The sequence below is a fragment of the Miniopterus schreibersii genome (assembly GCF_964146895.1).
Source record: "Miniopterus schreibersii genome assembly, chromosome: 1".
NCBI classification, from domain to species: domain Eukaryota; kingdom Metazoa; phylum Chordata; class Mammalia; order Chiroptera; family Miniopteridae; genus Miniopterus; species Miniopterus schreibersii.
This window is the reverse complement of record NC_138101.1, coordinates 202160631-202185418: the sequence shown is the minus strand read 5'-3', so window position 1 is coordinate 202185418 and position 24788 is coordinate 202160631. Positions and strand designations below refer to the sequence as shown.

The following is a 24788-nucleotide window of genomic DNA, read 5'->3' as shown; positions in this document are numbered from 1 at the left end:
GTAAAGCTCTTCTGACAGTCGCTAAATTGGAAAGGAGATTCTGTCCAAGGCTCTTGCAATAGGGTCGCAGCCACAGGAGAGACACAGGGCTCAGCAGGGATGCAGCAGAGACCCCTGGGCATTGACCACCAAGGAGCAGCGGGAGGGGCCAGTGGATGGAAATAACTCAGAAGGGACGTCCTGTGAACAGCAGGGTCCATAGTGCTCCTGCTGGAAAGGACCCGACAGGCAGCTGGATGAGAGGGGAGGGTCTCTAGACCTCTGTGGGCTTTGGAGGAAAACGTGCTCTCAGGACCCCTGGGTGCTCAGGATCCACTGAGTTCATGTTCTAAGGACGATGGTGGGTTAGGGGCACGTCTACAGTCCAGTTTTTATGTCCGTGCTCTGAAAATATATTTTAATATGTATTTATATATTTCAGAGAGAGGAAGAGAGAGAAAGAAACATCAACGATGAGAGGCATTGATGGACTGCCTCCTGCATGCCCCCTACTGGGAATCAAGTCTACCACCCAAGCACATGACCTGAGCAGGAATCGAACCATGAATTCCTGGTTCCTAGGTGGACACTCAAAACCTGAGCCACACTGGCCACTGTGTGAATATATTGATTACATGCAGACCCTACAAAACACTTATCTAAATGCTATGGAAAGACAGAGCTATCCACCTCTTACAATAAACTCTCAGAATAGTAATAACCAAACTTGCAAAAAACAGACTGTGGTCAAATTCACTCCTATTACAATGGCATTGACTGTGAATTTAAACTGCAAAGGCCTCCATCTCACAAATGAGTAATTAACCTTAAGTTCAAGCAGCCCCACTGATCATAGGCATCCTAATAATTTATTTTCTTATTTTCTATAAGGATATTCATTACCTTCTATGCAGAGAGACCGTCTGTAAATGTCCTTCTGGTTGTTGGAAACCCACAGCCCCTCCGTCATCTCCATGAATCTCTCTAACTTCTCAGTGTCTCTGAGTCCCCAGGATAGAAAAGCATCTTCTCAACACTCAGTCTTGTTTGTCTCCTTGAGGGTCAGGAAGCCAGAGACGCTCAGGGCCAAGGGCAACAACACACCACGTACACGGAGCCACCCTTACAAGACCTGCAGCCTGAGGTCTCTTTCCCAGGAAGGTGCTTGTCTCCAGCCCTGAAGTGTGGGTAACACTAGAAGACAGACTTTCATTCTTGCTTTCATTATATACATGGGCTTCTGCACCCTCACTGGGCAGGTCCCTATCTGCCCTGGAGAAGGTTTATGGGAGCACTGGGAGCCAGAGTGGAAGAGCACAGGCCAATACTTGACTCACTGGTACCAGATATGGTCTGTTGGACTTGAATTAACCCTTAGGATTCTTTATTTACTTAATTAAAATCTCCCATGGCCATCCCAAAGCCACAGGACACTCTCACCTGCACCGAAGCACTGCCCTTTCTATACGTTCAAGCACAGAGATCCTTATATGGTAGGAGGACATGCCAATAGATTTAAAATTGACATGCTGACAAACTTAATAACATAAGAGAACAGGGGACACCCACCCCTGGAATCTTACTCGGCCATGAGAAATAAAGCTCTGTGCTGCCCACGTGAGCACCGTGGGCCCAGTGATGGCTCAGAGTGAAGGGAGCGGGTCTCAGAGACGACCCGGGAGGCTGCTCTGGTTTGGGGGGGCTTCTGTCTCCCCCATTCGCGGGGCAAAGCTCCACCCTGTGCACCAAGGTTCCCTGCTGTCCACAGGGCCCTGAGGGATGGACGGCTCCACACTCGGAGGCAAACACACCAGGCCCCTGTGAATTTCGTGTCCGTGGTCAGGGTCTGGTGTCCGTCCTGCCAGGAGCTGTCTCCTCCAGCTACCTCCGACTTTGCTCCCGTAGGCGCCCAGGACCCCAGGGCAGCCCACCCTCCGCTCTTCCACGTGCCCGGCACCGGCCTTCACCACCCCCAGGCCCCAGGCTCCTCCACACTCTGCTGGAAGGAAACCTAATTTAGTTCACAGTCTACCTGGGATCGTACAGCACTTGGCTTTACCTGAGTCTTCATTTCACAGAGCTCACTGGCCCCAGTGTCACCCACGCTGGGCTTGTGGCAGGATTTCCCCGTTTGGAGGCTGAGTGATATCCTGTCCTGCGATAGGACACCGGTTGTCCCTTCATCCGTGATGGACGTTGGGTGGCTTCCCGTCTGGGCGACTGATTCCTGCCCAGTGAGCGGGCAGGGCAGCACCTCTTCACACTCCGTCTTGGTCACTTGCAGGGACACCAGGGCTGGTTGCTCAGTCGAACAGGCTTCTCCTTCCATTTCTGGAGGGACCAACGTGCCGTTTCCCATGCAGCTGAAGGACGTCACCTTCCCATCAGGAGGGTGCAAGGCCTCCTTCCTCCCCTCGCTCCCCAGCACGGGACCTGCTTTCCCTGGTTTGTTTCTCACGTAGTAGCCGTCCTACCAGGAGTGAGGAGGTTTCCTCTTGGGTTTCCAACGTAGACTCCTGAGGATTCGGGTGGACTCATGAGCCTACCGACAGCTTTGTCCATTTCTGCCTCTGGGGTGGGGTTTTCCAGGGGCCCCCAGGACATCAGGGGGTGCTCAGGTCATTCAGATGCTTCTTACAAGATCCGTGGGGCACTTGGGATTCACCAGAGGACATCGATACCTTCAGGGTCCCTCAAGGCATCATGGGGACACCAGGGACAATCAGGGGGTGATCAGGACAAAAGGGAGGCAGTCAGAACATCAGGAGACACTGTGGAGACAACCCTGATGCTGTTCCACAGGGACAGTGATGACCGAGGCCCACTCTCAGGGCCCTGTTCCTGCATCGCCACCTGTTTTGCTCCCGAGAGGACCCCTGTCCAGTGTCCTTCATGGTCCTGCCCTCAGGGCTCAGGGCTGTGCTCTCACAATGGGCACCAGAGGGTATAGACCTGTGTGACCCTCCCCACATGGCGGGTCAGTGTGGCTGCAGGGACTGGACATGGGCCCCTGGGTCTGACCCTCCCAGGACCAGACAGGACCCTTCTCCTGTGGCGTCTGCAGGTCCAGGTGCTGGGAGAACAGGAAACCACAGGGCAGGCTCTCTCCAGTCTCCACGTCCAGGGTGTTCGCTTTCCTCTGTTTGTGGAAGCTGGTCACACACTAGGTCAGGGTCAGTGTGGGGGCCCCACCCATGTGCTGGGTACAGGGAAGAAGGGACATTTAGGGTCATTATGATGAAAATCCTCCACAGAGTGTCTGTCTAATTTATTGAATAATAGAATCACAGCAGTGAAACTTGAGCCACACATGAGGATATTTAGATGGGACCTTCAGCAAGAGGAACCTGAGGACATAAGAGGCCCCAGAGCCTCCGACAGCTTCTGGACCCAGAGGAGAGCTGGTTGTGTCCGTGCATCTGGCAGCTCCAGGGAGGGGTCACTGTTGGCTCCATAAAGCCCTGTCTTGGGTTCTCCAGGCAGAGCCATTGGGATTCGGGGTGGCCAGGTCCCTCTGTCCAGAGATGTCAAAAGCATGCGGGGTCCCCGAGGTAACATTCTGAGTTGGGCGCAGCCTTCACTCCTGGACTAGAGATGCTGAGAGGTCAGTGCCCTGGGAGCCCAGCAGGACCCCCCTCAGAGCATGGGCTGGGCAGCAGGGGGCGCTCAGGACTCAGGGGCCCGGGGCTACTGCTCCAGGAGCAGGTGCAGGGCAGCTGGGCAGGGGTTTCCTCCCAGGGCCTGGTCTTCCTGGGAAATATCAATAGAGCCTGAGAGATGGGCAGGGACTGCTGATTTGCCCGTAAATACCGTGTTTCCCAGGAGCAGGTCTGTCCACTGATGAGCCCTAAGAACCACCCACAAAGCTCGTGGACCTGTGGCTTCTGCTCCTCTGAATTGTAGGGACTGGCACAGGGAGGGGCTTAGTGACTCACTCGGGACAGCATTTTGGAGACACACTGATCCAGGAATAAGACATTCAGGTGTCAAAGGCCAGAGCTGGCCCAGGTGGTCCCCGTGTCACCCAAGGTGGGCTCACAAACAGGAGCAGGTCCTGAGGGTTGTTGCTCAGCGGGAGGCGCTGTGTCTGCCCAGAGCTCAGGGACCTGGCAGGGACACGGACCCTACGACAAGGAGTAGGACCTGGGCCCTCAGGCTCCCACGGGCCATGGTCACCGTGTCTCCGTCTTCTCTCAGGTGGGGTCCAGCCCTCAGCTATGACATGCTCTGCCTCATGAATATGCAAATGAGAGGAGGGAGACTGGGTTTATGTGGACGAGTCTGTGCCCTGAGCACATCCCCACAGCTCACCCTCCCCTCCAGCAGAGCCCAGCACAGCCCCGCACCATGGACTGGACCTGGACAACCCTGCTCCTGGTGGCCGTGGCTACAGGTAAGGGCCCCCAGGCCCTAGGTGGAGGGGGGACCAGGGACAGTCAAGGGGGGTTTCCTCTCACTCCTGTGTCTTCCCCGCAGGTGTCCATTCCCAGGTGCAGCTGGCACAGCCTGGGGCTGAGGTGAGGAAGCCTGGGGCCTCAGTGAAGGTCTCCTGCAAGGCTTCTGGGTACTCCTTCACCAGTGGATATATGCACTGGGTGTGACAGGCCCCAGGACAGGGGCTGGAGTGGATGGGGGAGGTTAACCCTAACAGTGGAGCTACAAAGTACGCCCAGAAGTTCCAGGGCAGAGTCTCCATGACCAGAGACACATCGACCAGCACAGCCTTCATGGAGCTGAGCCGACTGAGCACCGAGGACTCGGCCGTGTATTTCTGTACAACACACAGTGAGGGGAGGTCAGTGTGAGCCAGACACAAACCTCCCTGCATGAGGGGCTGCGGCCACCATGGTGCTCAGGGGCCCTGAACACAAGGACCCTCCAGGAGCAGGTGTAGTGGGCGGTTTGGGTTATTTCCGGGCTGGTTTCCTCTTCCTGTCAGTTTCCCTCAGGAACCTCTGTGGATTCCTGATTCTGCCCTTTCCTCTGACGTCTGTCCGTTAGAAGAGTCTGTTGTAACCAGAGAAAACTTTCTCACGTGGACAACAGGCAGAGAGTCTCTTTCAGACACTCTTGGATTCAAATGACAATTAATGATCAATTTTTCTGTCCAACACTCACCTAAATGTAACTGGGGGCTCTGCTGACTCCACAGTGCAGCTCAGCTCCTCACAGCTCAGGGTCCCAGCCAGGCAGCAGCAGGACAAGTGGGGGCTGGAGAGAGGGCACCTGGGACATGTGACCCCAAAGTTAGAGAAGAAAGACCCAGGTGGTGAGTCATTGACCTGTCGTCATGCTCAAAGCACCAAATGTAGGTGACACCAGGCATAGACAGAGGGAGTCACATCGGCTCTGTGCAGCTGTCCAGGCTGCAGACAAACCCACAACCAAGGGACAGGATGTTTATCACGTACAGAGTTGAAATCTCTGAGAAGCACAGGGAAGGCCCTTCAGCAAGTCAGAGGGGCTCTCGTGGAGCCAGGAGAGGGGACTGGCTCAGGGCTTTGATCTTGGCGAAGTGGTGGGGAGGGAGGAATTCTGCTCCCAAGGGCTGCTGTGGTTTCAATCTCCCCAGGACATCTACAGAGGAGACCCCAACTTTCCCATGAGATTCCTGAGTGTGGCAGACTGGGAAGAGGCAGGAATGAGCCAACAGTTGTCAGCAGTCACAGGAGAGACAAAATAGAATCTGGCTCCAAATTTCACTGAACGATTATAAAAAATGAGCAGAAATTGAGATATAGGCTCATTATGTGTGTACAAAAGAAGGTCTACAGAACATGAGAAACATGATCATAAATAAGCAAATGATGATGATGATGATGGTGATGATGATGATGGTGATGATGGTGATGATGGTGATGATGGTGATGATGATGGTGGTGATGATGGTGATGTGTTGAGACAGGGGATCTGGTCAAAAGAATGTAGGCCCCTCTTACAGACACACCATCACCGTGGCTCCTCCAGGGAGGGGTGTCCCTTCTTCCCTGTAAGAGTTGAGAGATTCATAAATGGGACCCAATGAATTACGCAGCTGGGTGACCCATGTAGAGTACACGCGAGCAATGACTCCAAAGTGCCCAAGTGCTAATCCCTGGACCTGTGGAGTTGTTACCTACATAACCGAGACACTGGGGGATGTGTGTGTAGTTAACAGGGGATCCCCTTCCCACCAGTTTGCAATGACAGGTCCCTATGTCTCGTGACCCCTGCCTGCAGCATTGGTAGTGTCTCTATTTCTAAGCAGCTCCTGTTCACAAAGTCTCAGGGATTTCCTGGGATGATATAAGCTGTCTCCTTCCTGCCCTGGGCTTCCTTCTCGGTCTTCACCGGAAGAGACTCTAAACCCATGTGTCCAGTAACACTCTGTCCATGAGAATCAGGCATATTTCTGTCGTGTGAATCAAAACAAGTCCAGCATCCTCCCCTCACCCAGCTCCAAAGTCAGCAGTATACCAGGAAACCCAACAGGACATTGAGAGGATCATTTTCCATGATCAAGTCGATTACCACCCTGGAATGCAAGGATGGTTCCATGTGGGTAAATCAGTAAATGTGATACAACTCATCCACACAACGTAGAATAGAACTACGGCATCATTTACGTAGATACAGAATAAAAGGAATTTGAAAATGCAAAAGCCACTTTATGATAAAAATTCTGAATAAATTAGGCTTTGGAGTGATTACCTCTATGTAGCACTCAATACATTTGAGAAGAAAACAGTTGGCATTATGCTACACTGAGAAAACTTCAAAGCAATTCTACCATCGGGTCCAAGATCTGGGCACCCCTGTCACTACTTTTATTGCATGTAACTGAACACCCTTCTCAGATTAATTAGGAAAGAAAAAGTAATAAAATGTGTCTAAATCAGAAGAAACAGGACACAAATATCTCTTCCCATCTGTATGCAGACGACATGATCTTCTATATAGAAAACCCTGGAGACGGCACCAGGAGATTCACAGAACTAGAGAGTGAGCCCAGGAGAGATGGGAGCTACGAGGTCGGCACACACGGGGCTGGTGCCCTGCACAATCCCCACAGTGTCTCATGACCCTAGGGAACGTGTGGGGCTATTTCAGAGGAAAGTGAGGAGAGGAAACTTGAACTGGTCACACAACAAGGAGAGTCAGAGCCGAATGGAGCAGGAACCCTGGGTGGTGTGTCCTCAGTCTGGGTTACGTCCCCCATTCGTGATCCCAGGTGGCTTCCCCCAGTGTTGCCCTGAGTCAGGCCCCTGTTCCAGTTCCCTCCCATCATGTGGGGACATGGAGACAGGGTTCCCCGGGTCCCATGCAGACAGCAGGGTTTCCAGCAACAACATTTCATAGCCTACACCTAAGTCCCCCCAAATCTTTCCCGACATCTTAATAAAACAGCTCTTGGTTTTGATTCACTTTCATCCATATCCACAGTGTCTGAATCTGACTTTCCTGTTTCTCTGTGTTGTTCACGCTTCTGGGTCCCCGTGACGCACACAGACCCTCACTCTCCCCAGCACTTGTCCACTTTCTGCAGCTTCACACTCTGTTATTCTTCTCACTCTGAGCTCATCTGAGGACATCAGGGTCGGGTGGAACATGACCGTCCCCCACTGCAGTCACCCTCTGGGTGTGATGGGTGATCCCCTTGATGTGAGGACCCAGGGAACCTTTCAAAGTATCATATTTAAATCTCCACCCTTTCTCTCATTTTTCAACTCCATTAATTTTCCTGCTGGGCTGTCACTTGATGGCATTAGCACAGGCTCCCATCCCACAGGTAGTGCTGACACCCTCACTGGGCACGTCCACCTGTCCTGCAGATGAGCCAGGTAAGCAGGTGGGTCAAGTTGGGAGGAGCAGAGGCCCATGGCCCTGGGCTAACTCTAAACAGGCGTAAGCCCTGGGACACATCGACTCTAAGACTGTCCTTTATGTCAGTGTCAGGCCCCAGAGCTCCCTATATGGCAGGAGGATGTGGAAATAGGGCCCCCTCTGCTCATGAGAACCAGCCCAGCCCCAACCCTGCAGCTCTGGGACAGGAGCCCAGCCCCCAGGGTGTCTGACACCCTGAGCCAGACAGAAATCTCCCTGCAGGGAGACAGAATGGACTGAGTCGCAGGAGACACTCAGGTCCACCAGGAAGGGTCAGGACACCAGGGGCACTCTGGACACCAGAGGACACTCAGCACCCAAGGGAGTCAGGGAACACACCCCAGGGACAGGCCCTGGAGGGGCTGAGAACCAGTGTCCTGTTGTGGTCGGGGTCCCCTGCTGTCTGCTGTTCAAGTCCCAGGGACACTCGTCCATTGTTACTGGGCTCTTAGGTCCCTCATTCTCACTGAAGGCAGCAGTGGTTTAAATAACATTCTCTTTGCCCAGGTGAGTTGTTTCCAGTCTCGGGTACCGTTATCGCCCTAGGTTCCCATGAGACCCACTTTCCCTTTGAAAACTGACCACCCTGAGCTTCGTCTCCATCCCTGGGGTTGGGAAGCAGTTTCTACGGGGGAACCACCAGTGAAGCCCCTGCGCCCAGGGTCTGAGCTCACTCCCTCTGCTCTCAGACAAACACTCACCTGTTCCCGCAGGAGCTTGTCCTCTGGCAGGAGAACTGTCCCCAGGAGCTTCCTCCAGCACGGCTGCCCCATGGCAACCTCGAGCTCCGCATCCGCTCTGGTTGACCCTGATGTGAGTTTCCCTTGGCTGTCTCCCTGCCTCAGTCTCCTGGACGAGAACCAGCCTGAGGACCAGGCGCAGCCCCCAGATTTCCACGTGGAGGAGACAGGGAGATGAGCCCAGAGACGGTCCCCCTCGTCCCTGCTGGGGGCACTTTGTGTGGGTCCCTGGGAGCAGCCTGGGGCTGTGTTGTCACAAGGGTCTCGCCTTCCACATGGAGAATCCACCAGGTCATGAGAACTAGCTGGACAGCGTCCTGAACAACACCCACCTCTGCTGTCCCTCAGTATCCCCAGGCAGCCGCCTAACACCCTCAGTCCCCTGCTCTCTACAATCCCTCCAGGTCCATCCAGCACGCTGAGCTCCATGGGCAAGGGCCCTGCTCACTCTCCCCAGCTCCTCCCACAGTGTCAGCAGCACAGTTGCACCTGGAGAAATGCACCTGCCCCTCCCCACCCACCAGCTGCCCTCTCACATGTCCACCTGTCTCTGCCCAACAGAGGACGAGTCCCCAACACATGATCCGAAGCTGAGCCCAGGACGTGTTCACAGCAATCCCAAGGGCCCATGAAAACATCAAGGTTTCCAGAAACAACATTCTCATTGCTCACTAATGATTACCCACATCTTCACTCAAACACACCTGTCATGACAGAGCTACTTCTCCATCCCCAGGGTAGGAAACTGGTTCCCATCAGGGTCCAGAGGAGAAACACAGCACATGAGGCAGTGCAGCTGCTACACAGTCAGCACCGACCCTTGAAGGTCATGGCCCAGGGTCTCTGCCTGTGTCTCTATGGTTCATGCTTCCGTGTGCCAATGAGACGTCCTGCCTGGAGCAGCCCTCAGAGGTGTGGACCTAAATCGTCCCTTGAGGTGTGAGCTCAGGGACGACTCTGGAATTTCACCACCACCTTGTGTTTAACACCCAGGATCAGGTCTCTTCCAGGAGGTGCAAAGCCGTCTCCCCTCACATCTCCTTCAGTAGATGAATCTCAGATCAGTGATTTAGGAAAAGACAATCACTCTGCTCTTGACCTTCCCTCCATCTGTATTCTGAGCCATCATGAGCTCACAGTCCCTTCCCAGGAAATCAGCTTCCACACACCTTCCTCCCTGGGTCTCAGGTGAAGGCCGGGGGGCAGGTTCCACAATGACTTTCTGTGACCAGGAGAAGGTCACCTGGTCCACACCCATCTCAGAGCCCAGGCTGGTGCAGAGTAAGTGCCCCTGTCTCTCTGGGAGAGGAGTCCAGAGAATCAGAGCCTCTTTGTGGTCAAGGACCTGGGAGACATTCCTGAGCGCTCACCTGTGGGGCGGGGCAGCACTGCCCTGGGAGAGGTGAGAAGAGAGGAGGGAAAGGAGAGTCTGAGACCTGTGTCTGCTGCATGGCCTGCTCTGGACTCACGGGAGGCAGGTCCTAACCAGCGAGGCCTGTTCCCTGGACTGAGACAGAGGCGGAAGCTGCACTGTCACCTGAGATGTCAGCCAGGTCAAGGAAAGTCTGTTCTTTACTTTGCAATTATTTTTACATCAAAACTGATATTAAAATATTATTTTATATGAAATTATGATTATGCAATATGGCAAGGCTGCCTACTGAATGGGTGTCTTTGGACCATCCATATTTTTAACAAAACGATCCATGAGAATAAAGGTGTGTGATCCATTCATCTAGTCCAGCATCTAATTTTAAACTTTGAAAGATGGGGCCGTCCACTCACCTGGAGCCACACAGCTTCATAACCCAAGGACTCTCCCATAACTGACCAATGGCATTGGGTCGAGAGGAAGAAATGTTCTTAGGACCAAAGGGACATAGGGCAGTGTCCTCACTCCCCCCCCCCACCAAACGTATAAGGAAAAGGCTTCCCCACATGCAAATGTCCCTTCAGGCTCCAGGGTAAATCCCTCCTGGACTGTGGGGCTCACAGCTCTCTCCTCACACAGGGCTGAGGTCTCTGGGAAAGGCAAGGCCTTGGTCTAGAAGAAGATGAACCTGCTGGGTCTCCTCCTGTGCCTGGTGACAGCCCCCAAGGTGAGGGTCTCAGACGTCAGACAGGAGACTCTGGGTGGTTGGCAATGCTCATGATTGACAAGGATCAATGTTCTTAGTTCCAAGGCGTCTTCTCCCGGGTGCAGCTGCAAAAGTCAGGCCGATGACCTCTGAAGCCCTCGCAGACCCTCTCCCTCATGGCACAGTCTCTAGATTCTGTTTAACGAGCTCTGCTGTACACTGGGCCCGCCAGGCTCCAGGTCCCACTAGAGACCAAATCTCAGGTCACCAGAGATGGGTCCACCTCTGCTCTGTCTCCCTCTGCACAGCCTCCTGACAGCCTTGTCCTCACTGACCACATGCAATCTCTGGACTTAATTCCCCCCAGTAGCTCTCTCAGGAACCTCCCCTGTGCATGTCTATCACGCCCTTTTCTGTGATCATTTCTATTGGATTATATTTCATGTTAAATTTTCTAGGAGCCTAATCTAATGAAACATACTGGCTAAACTCTCAAGTACTTAACATTGTAAAGTCCAATTTAATGCATTAATATTCAGACTGAGCCTGCAGCCCCAAGCAAGGAAAGCTACTCTGCCGGGTCAGAGGTCAGGAGGTCAAAGCTCAGAGACCTGAGGTGGTCCATCCAATGCTGCTCTACTGTCTCCAGTGCCATCTCTGTTCATATCTGGGCTTCCTGAGGTTGGTCCCAGAGGCTGACCCAGATCCTCCCTTCAGGACCTCAGTTGAGAGGATCTGACAGGACACCCACCGGTCACCTTGGCCCCACCATGGGCTCCCCTCCAGTCATTGAAAGGGAAGCCACCTAATTCAGGCCCCGCCTCCCAGGGAGAGGGAGAGGTCACTCCTGACCAGCACGGACCCTGTTACTCATGGGTGTGCTATTGCTACTGGCTAGTGTCTGTTATAACTATTCCCCAGTAGGATGTTGTCTGATTCCTGACATGAGATCCCAGGGGAGGGCTTCTAAGGCCAGTGAACTTGGGGATTGTTGAGGGACAGGAGGTGGACAATGGTATCAAGAGCACGGGTCCTGTCATTCTGTGTCATTCAGATTTCCCGCATCCCTCAGATTCCTTGTGTCACGTGATAGACTTCTGTGACCAACAGAGACTTCAGTTGTACCTCCCAGATCTCAGTGAACCTGACTCACCTTAGCTGACCTAGGACAACCTCACAGGTGATCCACAACCTTCTCCATGGCAGTGAGGACTCTGGGGCCACAGATGGATACAACCCTGAAGTGTGGGTAACACTGGAATACAGGGGTTAATTGAGGCTCTCATTACATACAAGGGGTTCTGCAGCCTCACGGGGGAGGTGCAGCTCTGTCCAGGAGTTGTTTCAAAGAAGCAATGGGAGCCAGTGGGAGGATCAGAGCCTTGAGGCTGGGTCACTGTTACCAGACGTGGTCTCATCAACAAACCCCAAGCTTCCTATAATTCTGTATTTAATGGGTGAAAAGCTACCATGGCAACCAAATGCACAAGGAACCTCTCACCTTCACTGAGTTACTGACATATCTGTATGTTCACCCCTGAGCTCTCTATATAGCAGGAGGACATGCAAATAGGGCCCCCTCTGCTCATAAAAACCAGCCCAGCCCTGACCCTGCAGCTCTGGGACAGGAGCCCAGCCCCGGGATCCCCAGCTGTTCTCATTGCCTGATCAGGATTGAACAGAGACCACTCACCATGGGGCTTGGGCTCAGCTGGGTTTTCCTTGTTGCTATTTTAAGAGGTATTTTATGAAGAACAAGAGACACCGAGTATGAGTGGACATGAGTGAGAGAAACAGTGGACGTGTGAGAGTTTCCTGACCAGGACGTCTTTGTGTTTGCAGGTGTCCAGGGTGAGGTGCAGCTGGTGGAGTCTGGGGGAGCCGTGGTGAAGCCTGGGGGGTCTCTGAGACTCTCCTGTGCAGCCTCTGGATTCACCTTCAGTAGCTATGGCATGAGCTGGGTCCGCCAGGCTCCAGGGAAGGGGCTGGAGTGGGTGGCAGCAATAAGGTATGATGGAAGTAGCACATACTATCCAGACGCTGTGAAGGGCCGATTCACCATCTCCAGAGACAACGCCAAGAACATGGTGTATCTGCAGATGAACAGCCTGAAATCTGAGGACTCGGCCGTGTATTTCTGTGCAGCAGACACAGTGAGAAGAGGTCAATGTGAGCCCAGACACAAACCTCCCTGCAGGAGGGACTGAGGCCACCAGGGTGCTCAGGGGCCTTAATACAAGGACCCTCCCAGGAGCAGATGCAGTGGGCGGTTTGGGCTGTTTCCGGGTTGGTTTCCTCTTCAGGTCACAGTTTCCCTCAGGGAACCTCTCTGGATTCCTGATTCTGCGCTTTCCTCTGAGGTTTGTCATTTAGAACTGTCTGTTGTAAACAGAGACAACTTTCTCACATGACAACAAGGAGAAATTCTTTTGCACGCACTCTTTCCCCAAATCACAATTAATCATGAAATCTTCTGACCACCATCACCTAAATCTAACAGGAGGCTCTGCTGACTCCACAGAGCAGCTCAGCCCCTCACAGCTCAGGGTCCCAACTATCCAGCAGCAGGACACGTGGATTCAGGACAGCGGGCACCTGAGGGGTGTGAACAGAAAGATAGAGAAGAAACACCCCGGTGGTGACACTCATTGACCTGTCATCATGCTCACAGCACCAAGAGTAGGTGACACCAGGCAAAGGGAGAGGGACCCAGGATGACATGGTGCAAATGTCCAGGTTTAGGACAAAGACACAACCAAGGGATTGGGATGTTTATCACGTACAGAGTTGAAATATGGGAAGCAGAGGAAAGGCCCTTCAGCAAGTGAGAGGGGCTCTCGTGGAGCCAGGAGGGGAGACTGGCTCAGGGCTTTGATCTTGGCGAGGTGGTGGGGAGGGAGGAATTCTGCTCCCAGAGGCTGTTGTGCTTTCATCTCCCCAGGACATCTACAGAGGAGACCCCACCTTTCCTATCAGATTCCCGACTGGGGCAGACGAAGAAGAGGCAGGAATGAACCATCAGTTGTCAGCAGATACAGGAGAAGGAAAATAGAGTCTGGCTACAAATTTCATTGAACGATTATAAAAACTGAGCAGAAATAGAGATAAGGCTCATGTGTGTACAAAAGACGGTCTACAGAAAATGAAAAAAATGTTAATAAATAAGCAAATGATGATGATGGTGATGATGGTGATGATGGTGATGATGATGATGATGTTGGTGATGATGATGATGATGGTGATGATGATGATGATGTTGGTGATGATGATGGTGATGGTGATGTTGGTGATGATGATGGTGATGGTGATGGTGATGAGGGTGATGATGGTGATGATGATGGTGATGGTGATGATGATGATGATGATGTTGGTGATGATGATGGTGATGGTGATGTTGGTGATGATGATGGTGATGGTGATGGTGATGATGGTGATGATGGTGATGATGATGCTGATGACGCTGATGATGGTGATGATGATGGTGATGATGGTGATGTTGGTGATTATGATGATGGTGATTATGATGGTGATGGTGATGATTATGATGGTGATGATGGTGATGATGGAGATGATGATGATGGTGATGGTGATGATGGTGATGATGGAGATGATGATGATGCGCTGAGGCAGGTTTGAGCCCAGACACAAACCTCTCTGCAGGAGAGGCTGCGGCCACCAGGGTGCTCAGGGGCCCTGACCACAAGGACGTCCAGGAGCAGGTGCAGTGGGCGGTTTGGCTGTTTCCTGGGTGGTTTCCTCTTCAGGTCACAGTTTCCCTCAGGAACCTCTGTGGATTCCTGATTCTGTGCTTTTCTCTGAGGTCTGTCAGAAGAGTCTGTTGAAACAGGAGAACTTTCTCACATGGACAACAGGCAGAGAGACTTTTTCTGACACTATTGAACTCAAATGACAATTAATCATCAAATCTTCTGACCAACGTCACCTAAATCCCACAGGGAGCTATGCTGGCTCCACAGTGCAGCTCAGCTCTGCACACATCAGGGTCCCAGCCAGGCAGCAGCTGGACACGTGGAGGGTGGAGAGCTGGCACCAGAGGCATGTGCCCCAAAGCTAGAGAAGAAAGAGCATGCAGGCTACGGTCATTGAATTGACCCCAGACTCACATCACCAAGAGTAGGTGACACCAGGCAGAGGCAGAGGGACCCACCCTCCTGGGGAATGGTTGTTTAGGCTGATGATGTCACACACACAGAGGGACGAGTCAAAGGTTGGTCAGTTCATGGCGGTGCTACTGAGAGAGTACAGGCTGTTCAGCAAGTCAGAAATGGTGGGATCGGCCGGGGGAGGACACTGGCTCTGGTTTTCACTGTGGGTCAGGAGTGGGGACAGCGAGGGTACTGCTCACAGACCCTCACGCTGACCTGCTCCTTCTCTGGGTTCTCCCTGAGCACAACTGGTGTGGGTGTCGGCTGGATCCGGCAGCCTCCGGGAGGCCCTGGCATGGCTGGCACACGTGTGGTGGGACAATGACCCGTATTACAGCCCATCTCTGAAGGGCAGGCTCACAATCTCCAAGGACACCTCCAGAACCAGGTGGTTCTCACCATGACCAGCGTGGACCCTGCAGACACAGCCACGTGTTACTGTGCAAGGCTGGCTCAGAGGCACAGCCCGGGGGCCTCCTGGACAAGAACCTGGGGTCTCAGCGGGGCCCCCGAGTCCAAGGAACAGGAAAGGGGGATGGGATTTCCTGCCAGGCTCTGGGATTTCCTGCAGGTCCTGCCCCCTCCTGCAGCCTCGGAGCCCCACTTCCTTCTCTCCTCCCCCCAGGAGACCCAGGGCCCTGTGAGTGGTGCAGACACATGAGGGCTGAATTCTGTTTCATGAACGTTCCCCTGACAAGGTCAGTACATAGGGCGGCACTGTCACCACCGGGTGTCACAGCCTCATGGGACCCTGTCCCTCCCCTGAGAGAACACAAACACTCAGTCCACCTGAGTTCAAAGATGGGGTGTCATGTTAGAGGAGCCCCAGCTGATAAGGGAGCTGGGGGAGCTCAAGGACCTCAGAATGAGCTCCTCCTGCTGTGCAGAGGGACACGGAGGCCCAGGAGCCCCAGGAGGGGAGCAGCTTATGAAAGGGGGACCCACAGGGACGCTGTCCTCGCCGGGGAGTGTGCTGGGTGGCCCTGCACAAATGCACCTTGAGGAACCGCACACGGGAGCCGTGACTGACAAACCCCATTCCCAGGACTTGCCTGGGGCCCAGACAGCCCAGGAGGAGCCTCAGTAACGACTCGCCCAGACCTGGAAAGGGAGCCGCCAGCTCTGACTCCAGAAGCACCTGCATCCAGTCTGACCAGCGATCGGGCAGAAAGGCAGCAAAGCCTCTCTCATGAGGTCTCAGGGTCAAGTGGGTGTGAAAAGAGAATCGTTGGGTTTTATGAACACCCTCCCAGGACTAAGAATCACTGGAGTCTGCAAGTTACTACACATGCAGAGAAAGAGAGAACTGGCCTGATAGAGACCATGAGTGAGCAGGTGAGTCCACAGACCCAGAACCACAAGATTTTCAGGAAAGGTGCAAATCACGAAATGTGTCACAGGAAACAGTGATCATGAAAATGAAAGTTTAGTGGAAAACCTAGATTCATAGAAGAAAAGCAAACTAAAAATCAGAATTAATGAAAATTTAAAGGGTAATTGGCCTAAACGACATTAAAGAGAGCGAGGCGAAGATCCTGCAATGTCCTCACTACAACAAGACTGTCTCCAGGACGGATGGGAAGTCCCCAAACATAAATGCAAAAACCCTCAACAATGCCCGAGGAACCGTGACAGCACATTGGGAGGATGGTTTCCCTGGTCCAGTCGGGCTCGGTCCCGGAATGCAGGGACGGCTCACCTAGGGAACCAGGAACCGGGCCGCACCTCCTGCCCAGAATGAACCACAAACTGCACCCTCAGGAACCTGGTACAGAGACAAGAGGTGGGCGCGTAGGTAACCGGGGTACCTGCTGCCTCCCAAACCACATCAAATTACACCTAAAACACAGAGCAACCGTCACTCAGAGCCTCCTGAGGTCTAGCTGCACAGAAGCCCTGCAACCAGGGGACTGAGAAGGAAGGAGACCAGGTTGGCGGAGACGCGAGCAGATCAGGGCTGAGTCACAGACAAGGCCTCGGGCCCAGAACCGGTGCCTTGGTTTAAAACTGGGAGCAATAGCTCGGCGTGGACGTTACCCAGAGGGGCACCGGGTCCCAGCCCCACAACAGGACCCCCGCCCAGGGTTCCAGGGTCTGGAAGAGACTTCCCCACGACTTTGGGCTGGGAAAACCAAGGGGACTGTCACTGAGTGAGGGGAGGGAGGTCCTCTTAAAGGGCCTGCAGGGCACTCACTCAGACCCGTCCCTCTGAGCCCAGGGCCAGGCAGCAGCCTGAAAGGAGCCTGGGACATTCGGGGAGGAAGTAACTGCCTGAATTCGGGGCCAGAGGAGGACGGGCAGGTTTCTCCCAGGCAGAAGAGCTCAGAGGCCACGGCTCCTTTGGGGAGTCCTCCCCCCACAGTCAGCAGGCAGGAGCCAGGTTTGAATGTCCAGCACCTGACTCACTCCTTTGGCCCCACCCAGGTGATTCCCTGAGCACCTGCCCCTCCCCACCTGCAGGCTCCTCCAGGCCATTTCCAGGGGCTTTTCTATGCAAGTGGCCTCTCTACCCTCATCCTGGGGACTTTCCTAAAATCTCTCAAAGAAGCAGCAGCGTGTTCCATGCACCTTGATAAGTGGCCCCAGGCCTGGCACTAGCGGCAGCTGCATTGGTTCATAGCTTGGCCTCAACTGGACACCTCCAAGCCCAGCACAAGCACCAGCCATCCAGGGACTTCTGTGTAGCTCATGCTGGGTGGCCCTGGGCAAGGCACAGACACAGGCTCACTTTGCACTTCCCGGGAGGCCCCGGAGACAGTGCACCAGGTGCTCAGACTGGACCACGCTGGATCACAGCCCGGCCACATCCACGAGTGACACACAAGGGGCGCACTTGGTGAACACCAAAGCCCCACTGAACTAAATCCTGCTCCATAGGGGTGTCCCCACCACAGCAGCTGGTCCTCACAGCCGGTTATCCTGGAGGTCAGTTCCTTCCAGAGACGACAACAGCAAACAAGGCTCAACTACAGCGGACAGTGCACACCGCCCACACACGGGAGCATCTAGAAGGCCCAGCTCAGGAGACTGGGGAGGCTGGGCCCCTGGGCCCTACAGGACACCTACTGCACAGAGCCACTCTACCAATTCCAGGAGACACATCAGCTCTACCTAATACAAAGAAACAAACACCCAGAAGAAGCCAAAATGTGGAGGCAAAGAAACATGTCACAAAGGGAAGAGCAGAAGAAATCTCCAGAAGAGGAACTAAATGAGATAGAGCCAAGCAAGCCCTGGAGAGAGTTCAGAAGAGTGGTTATAAGGATGCTCCGGGACCTCAGTGAGACCATTAAGGAAACTAGTGAGACCATCGGTCACATAATAAAGCACCAGTCAGAAGGGAAGGCCACAGGACTGAGAGGAAGAATCATTTACGGGAATCGAGAGCAGAGCAGAGGACACTGAGAATCCCATCAGCAATTTAGAACATGAGGAACCAGAAAACACCACCCAGAAGAGCAAGAAGAAAAAATCCAGAAAAGCAAAGGTGCTGTGAGGGGTCTCGGGGACAACTACAAGGGGCCCTACCTTCCCCTGTAATACTGTGCGAGGGACACATTGACGGGAGGTCAGCGTGAGCCAGACACAAGCCTCCCTGAGGGAGTGAGGTGGGCCGGGGTGCAAGAGGTTTGAGGACACCAGGGGGCGCTCAGGGGACAGAGATCAGACCACCCAGCCCAGGAGCAGGAGCAGGAGCAGGGGAGGTGAAGTCCTGGGTCCCTGTCCTCTCGGCAGCTTCCTCTGCTTTTGACATTTGCTCCTGGAACTTGTCCAGAGTCATGGTCGGGACACAGAACAGAAGACTCAGCACCAAACAGCTGGTCAATCTCGCAGAAGGTGACAGGCCTTTGGGGTCATTGTCCCAGCTCCCTGCACACAGTGACAATGCCCTGGGCTCTCTGTACTCCAGGAGGGCCTCCCACCCATAGTGGCTTCAGATGGTGAGTGTGATGATGCCACAGTCACCAGGGCACAAGAGGACCCTCAATTCCGACATAATCGAGGACACGGGAGGTCTGGGCAGGCCCATCAACCAGGAGCAATGACCTCAGAGAGCAGGACAGGGGACGGGATCAGGGTGTGTTGTGTCAGGGAGTGAGGGCTGGTGGGGTCCCTGTGTGGAGCAGGGGCAACCAGAGATGGTTCCCCCTCTGCTCTGTCTCCCTCTGCACAGCCTCCTGACAGCCTTGTCCTCACTGACCACGTGCAACCTCTGGACTTAATTCCCTCAGGTAGCTCTCTCAGGAACCTCCCCTGTGCATCGCTATCACGCCCTTTTCTATGATCATTTCCATTTTATTATATTTCATGTTAAATTTTCTAGGAGCCTAATCTAATGAAACATACTGACTATATTCTCAAGTAATTAACACTCTAAAGTAGAATTTAATGCATTAATATTCAGACTGAGCCTCAGCCCCAAGCAAGGAAGGCTGCTCTCCCGGGTCAGAGGTTAGGAAGTCAGAGCTCAGTGACCTTAGGTGGTCCATCCAATTTTGCTCTATTGTCTCCAGTGCCATCTCCATTCATAACTTGGGCTTCCTGAGGTCAGGCCCAAAAGGATGACCCAGCTCCTCCCTCCAGGACCTTAGCTGATGGGGATCTGACAGGACATCCACCTGTCACCATGGCCCCACCATGGGCTCCCCTCCAGCCATTGAAAGGGAAGCCACCTAATTCAGACACCGCCTCCCAGGGAGAGGGAGAGGTCACTCCTGACCAGCTCGGACCCTGTTACTCATGGGTGTGCTATTGCTACTGGCAAGTGTCTGTTATAACTACTCCCCAATAGGATGTTGTCTGATTCCTGACATGAGATCCCAGGGGAGGGCTTCTAAGGCCAGTGAAGTTGGGGATTGTTGAGGGACAGAAGGTGGACAATGGTATCAAGAGCACGGGTCCTGTCATCCTGTGTCACTCAGATTCCCCTCATCACTCACATTTCTTGTGTCACTTGATAGTCTTCTGAGTCCAACAGAGACTTCAGTTGTACCTCCTAGATCTCAGTGAACCTGACTCACCTTAGCTGACCTAGGACCACCTCACAGGTGACGCACAACATTCTCCATTGTAGGGAGGACTCTGGGGCCACTGCTGGATACAGCCCTGAAGTGTGGGTAACACTGGAATACAGGGGTTCATTGAGGCTCTCATATAAGGAGTTCTGCTCCCTCACGGGGCAGGTGCAGCTGTGTCAGAAGTAGTTTCAGGAAAGTAATGGGAGCCAGTGGGAGGATCAGAGCCTTGAGGCTGGGTCACTGATACCAGACGTGGTCTCATCAACAAACCCCAAACCTCCTATAATTCTGTATTTAGTGGCTGAAAAGCTACCAGGGCAACCAAATGCCCTAGAAACTTGTCACCTGCACTGAGTTACTGACTTATCTGTAGGTTCACCCCTGAGCTCTCTATATAGCAGGAGGACATGCAAATAGGGCCCCTGTGGCCATAAAAACCAGCCAGGCCCTGACCCTGCAGCTCTGGGACAGGAGCCCAGCCCCGGGATCCCCAGCTGTTCTCATTCCCTGATCAGCACGGAACACAGACCACTCACCATGGGGCTTGGGCTCAGCTGGGTTTTCTTTGTTGCTATTTTAAGAGGTAATTTATGGAGAACAAGAGACACTGAGTGTGAGAGTGGACATGAGTGAGAGAAACAGTGGATGTGTGAGAGTTTCCTGACCAGGACGTCTTTGTGTTTGCAGGTGTCCAGGGTGAGGTGCAGCTGGTGGAGTCTGGGGGAGCCGTGGTGAAGCCTGGGGGGTCTCTGAGACTCTCCTGTGCAGCCTCCGGATTCACCTTCAGTAGCTACTACATGCACTGGGTCCGCCAGGCTCCAGGGAAAGGGCTGGAGTGGGTAGCAGCAATAAGGTATGATGGAGGTAGCCAATACTATGCAGACTCTGTGAAGGGCCGATTCACCATCTCCAGAGACAACGCCAAGAACATGGTGTATCTGCAAATGAACAGCCTGAAATCTGAGGACTCGGCCGTGTATTTCTGTGCGAAACACACACAGTGAGGGGACGTCAGTGTGAGCCCAGACAAAATTCTTGCTGCGGGAGAGTCTACTGCCACCAACTGCACTCACGGTTCCTGAACACAAGGACTTTCCAGGAGCAGGTGCAGTGGGCGGTTTGGGCTGTTTCCTTGCTGGTTTCCTCTTCAGGTCACAGTTTCGCTCAGTAAACTCTGTGGATTCCTGATTCTGTGCTTTCCTCTGAGGTCTGTCATCTAGAAATGTCTGTTGTAAACAGAGACGACTTTCTTGCATGGACAATAGGCAGAGAGACTTTTTCAGGGACTCGTTTCCCCAAATGAAATTAATCATGAAATCTTCTGACCACCATCACCTAAATCTAACAGGAGGCTCTGCTGACTCCACACAGCAGCTCAGCTCCACACAGCTCATGGTCCCAACTATCCAGCGGCAGGACACGTGGGTTCTGGACAGCGGGCACCTGAGGGGTGTGAACAGAAAGCTAGAGAAGAAAGACCCAGGTGGTTACACTCACTGACCTGTCATCATGCTCACAACACCAAGAGTAGGTGACACCAGGCAGAGGCAGAGGGACCCAGGACGACATGGTGCAAATGTCCTGGTTTAGGACAAACCCACAACCAAGGGACACTATGTTTGTCACGTACAGAGTTGAAATCTCTGGAAGCACAGGGAAGGCCCTTCAGCAAGTCAGAGGGGCTCTCGTGGAGCCAGGAGAGGTGACTGGATCAGAGCTGTGATCTTGGCGAGGTGGTGGGGAGGGAGGAATTCTGCTCCCAGGGGCTGGTGTGGTTTCAGTCTCCCCAGGACATCTAAAGAGTAGACGCCACCTTTCCTATCAGATTCCCGAGTGGGGCAGACGGGGAAGAGGCAGGAATGAGCCACAAGTTGTCAGCAGACTCACCAGAGAGAATACAGAGTCTGGCTCTACATTTTATTGAACAATTATAAAAAATGAGCAGAACTTGAGATAATGGCTCCTGATGTGTGTACAATATGTCTTAAAAAATGATCATAATGATAATAAATAAGCAAATGATGATGGTGATGATGGTGATGATGGTGATGATGGTGAGGATGGTGATGATGATGGTGATGATGGTGATGATGGTGATGGTCGTGATGATGGTGATGGTGGTGATGATGGTGATGATGGTGATGGTGATGATGATGGTGATGATGGTGATGGTGATGATGATGGTGATGGTGATGATGGTGATGATGGTGATGATGGTGATGATGGTGATAATGGTGATGGGCTGAGACAGGGGCCCTGGAAGGTGAAATGAAGGCCCCTCTTACAGACACACCATCATCATGGCTCCTCCAGGGAGGGTTGTGCCCTCTTTCCTGTAAGAGTTGAAAGATTCATAAATGGGACCCCAGTAAATTATGCAGCTGGGTGACCCATGGAGAAACAATGTGAGTAATGACCCCTAAGTGTCCAAGTGCTAATCCCCTGGGCCTGTGGAGTTGTCACCTTGTAGACAGAGACACTGTGAGATGTGCATGTAGGTAACAGGAATCCCCTTCCCACCAGTTTGCAATGACAGTTCCTTATGTCTCTGGATCACTGCCTGCAGCATGAGTAGCTTCTCTATTTCTAAACAGCTCCCGTTCACAATTACTCAGGGATTTCCTGGGATGATATAAGCTGTCTCCATCCTGCCCTGGGCTTCCTTCTGGGTCTTCACTGGAAGTGGCTGTAAAGCCATATGTCCAGTAATACTCTGAACATGAGAATCTGCCATAATTCTGTATTGTGACTCCAAAATTCCAGCATCCTCCCGTCACCCAGTTCCAAAGTCACATCCAGATCTATGGGTAGTTTCCAAGCAGCCTCCACTCTGGGAAGACTGGGCTGAAGGAGGTGCTCAGGACACCAGGGAGCTCTCAGGACCCACAGAATCTGTTTTTCAGCTTCAGGAGCAGCTGCAGGTTAGGTTTGTGGCTCATTCCTCTCAGAAGTCTGGGCTTCCTCTCCTTATAACAGTCTCTCCAAGAGTCTCTCCAGACCTATGACTCTCTGGCTACCACTGATGGCTCCTCATTTTAGCAGTTTTACTCTAGTGGTAGCAACATTCTCACATGAAACACAGACCACATTTCCAGTTTGAAGGAAGAGAAATGCAGAGGATGGGGTCAAGGTGGATTTTACTCTCAACAGCTCTCAGAACCAAGTGGAAATTACAACTAAATTGGTGATCAGTCTCCGTGAATTACCACCTACAAACTCTCTGAAGAGGAGGCTTTTAACCAACAGCAGGTAGAAAGATCGACTTCGACACTGGGAGGAAGGGCTGACTGGTGAAAAGGGCTAATCCTGCTCCCACAGAGGGCAGCCTGAGGTTACCGAGGGATATCTCAGCACAGAGGTTCCCACTGAGAGAGCTGAAGCCTTGACCCAAAAATAGGCCTCAGCCTAGAGCACCAGAGCTGGGCATAAGTGCCCACATATTACCCAGGTGTGAAAGGTTGTGGGATGTCTGTCAGCAAGGAGACGGAAGGGTCTCAGGTTGACTTCCTGGTAAAGGACTCATACCAAGGTTACAGGCTCGATTCCCATTCCAAGGCATGTGTGGGAGGCAAACAATTGCTGTGTCTCTTTCACATCAATTTTTCTAACTCTCTCCCTCTCTCACTTCCACTATCTCTGAAAAACAATGGGGAAAATAACATCAGGTGAGGATTTAAAGAAAACACTGGAAGCAATAAAAAGTAGGTTGAATGCAGCAGAGGACTGAAGCAGGAATTTGGATGAAAATGTAGAAAAAAACACAATATCACAGAAGCAAACAGATAAAAGACTTCAAAGCAACGAGGATTCTTAACGTGAACTTTGGAAAACATGAAATAAAACAACATCCGCATCATAGGCATCACAACAGGAGAAGACACAGAGCAAGTGATCCAAAACCTATGTGATGAAATAAGGACCTAAAACTTCACTAATCAAGTGAAGGGGAAAGACACACAGTCCAGGAGGCTCACAGGGTCCCAAACAAGATGAACACTAATATGTTCACACATGGACACCTCGGAATTATAATGACAGGGGTCAATGACAAAGACAGAATTTTACATGCAGCAAGAGAAAAGCAGTTAATTACCTACAAGGCAGCCTCCATAAGGCTGTCAGCAGATCTCTCAAGAGAAACATTTCTGGGCAGAAGAGACTGGCACGAAATATGCAAAGTTATTGCATTAATCTTCACCTAGACACATCTGCTCATGACAGAGCTACTTCTACATGCCCAGGTTAGGAAACTGGTTTCCATCAGAGTCTGGAGGAGAAACACAGCACATGAGGTAGTGCAGCTGCTACACAGTCAGCACCAACCCCTGAAGGTCAACGCCCAGGGGCTCTGCCTGTGTCTCTATGGTTCATGCTTCTGTGTCCCAGGGGCCCACACAGACCCTCCACTCTCCCCAGCACTTGATCACCTGCTCTGGGTTCACACTCTGGTCTTAATTCATCCTCTGAACACTTTGTAGGGAAATAGTGTCAGGTGCAGTTTCCCGTTCCCTGAACATGAAACTCCTGCACTTTTCATTCTTCCTCTGGGTTTGAGGGATGATTTCTCTTCTTTGTCATTACTGGAGACTCTAAAAGCCATCCCTCATTTTACACACCTCTCTTTTTCTTTAATGACATTTTCTCTCCTGATTGTTTTTACAGGTCTCTAGGAGGCTTTGAGGGCGGTGAGGAGGTCAGAGGACAGGACATCAGGAGTAATTTTTACAGACATGCAAAAAAGGACATGTCACAGACTAGGATTGTGTCCTTAATGTCAGGGTCCAACCACAGAGCTACCTTTATAGCAGAAGGACATGCAAATAGGGCCCCCTCTGCTCATAAAATCCAGCCCAGCCCCGACCCTGCAGCTCTGGGACAGGAGCCCAGCCCCAGGATTCCCAACGGTTCTCATTCCCTGATCAGGACTGAACACAGACCACTCAC

At 52.6% G+C, this 24788-nt stretch overlaps 2 gene segments (V, D, J or C); both read left to right on the top strand.

Moving 5' to 3' along the window:
• LOC308546874 (immunoglobulin gamma-1 heavy chain-like) overlaps positions 1–24788 on the top strand; it is a 540757-nt gene that overhangs the window by 23925 nt on the left and 492044 nt on the right.
• The window catches only part of LOC308546863 (immunoglobulin heavy constant mu-like), a 512225-nt gene that overhangs the window by 32498 nt on the left and 454939 nt on the right, over positions 1–24788 (top strand).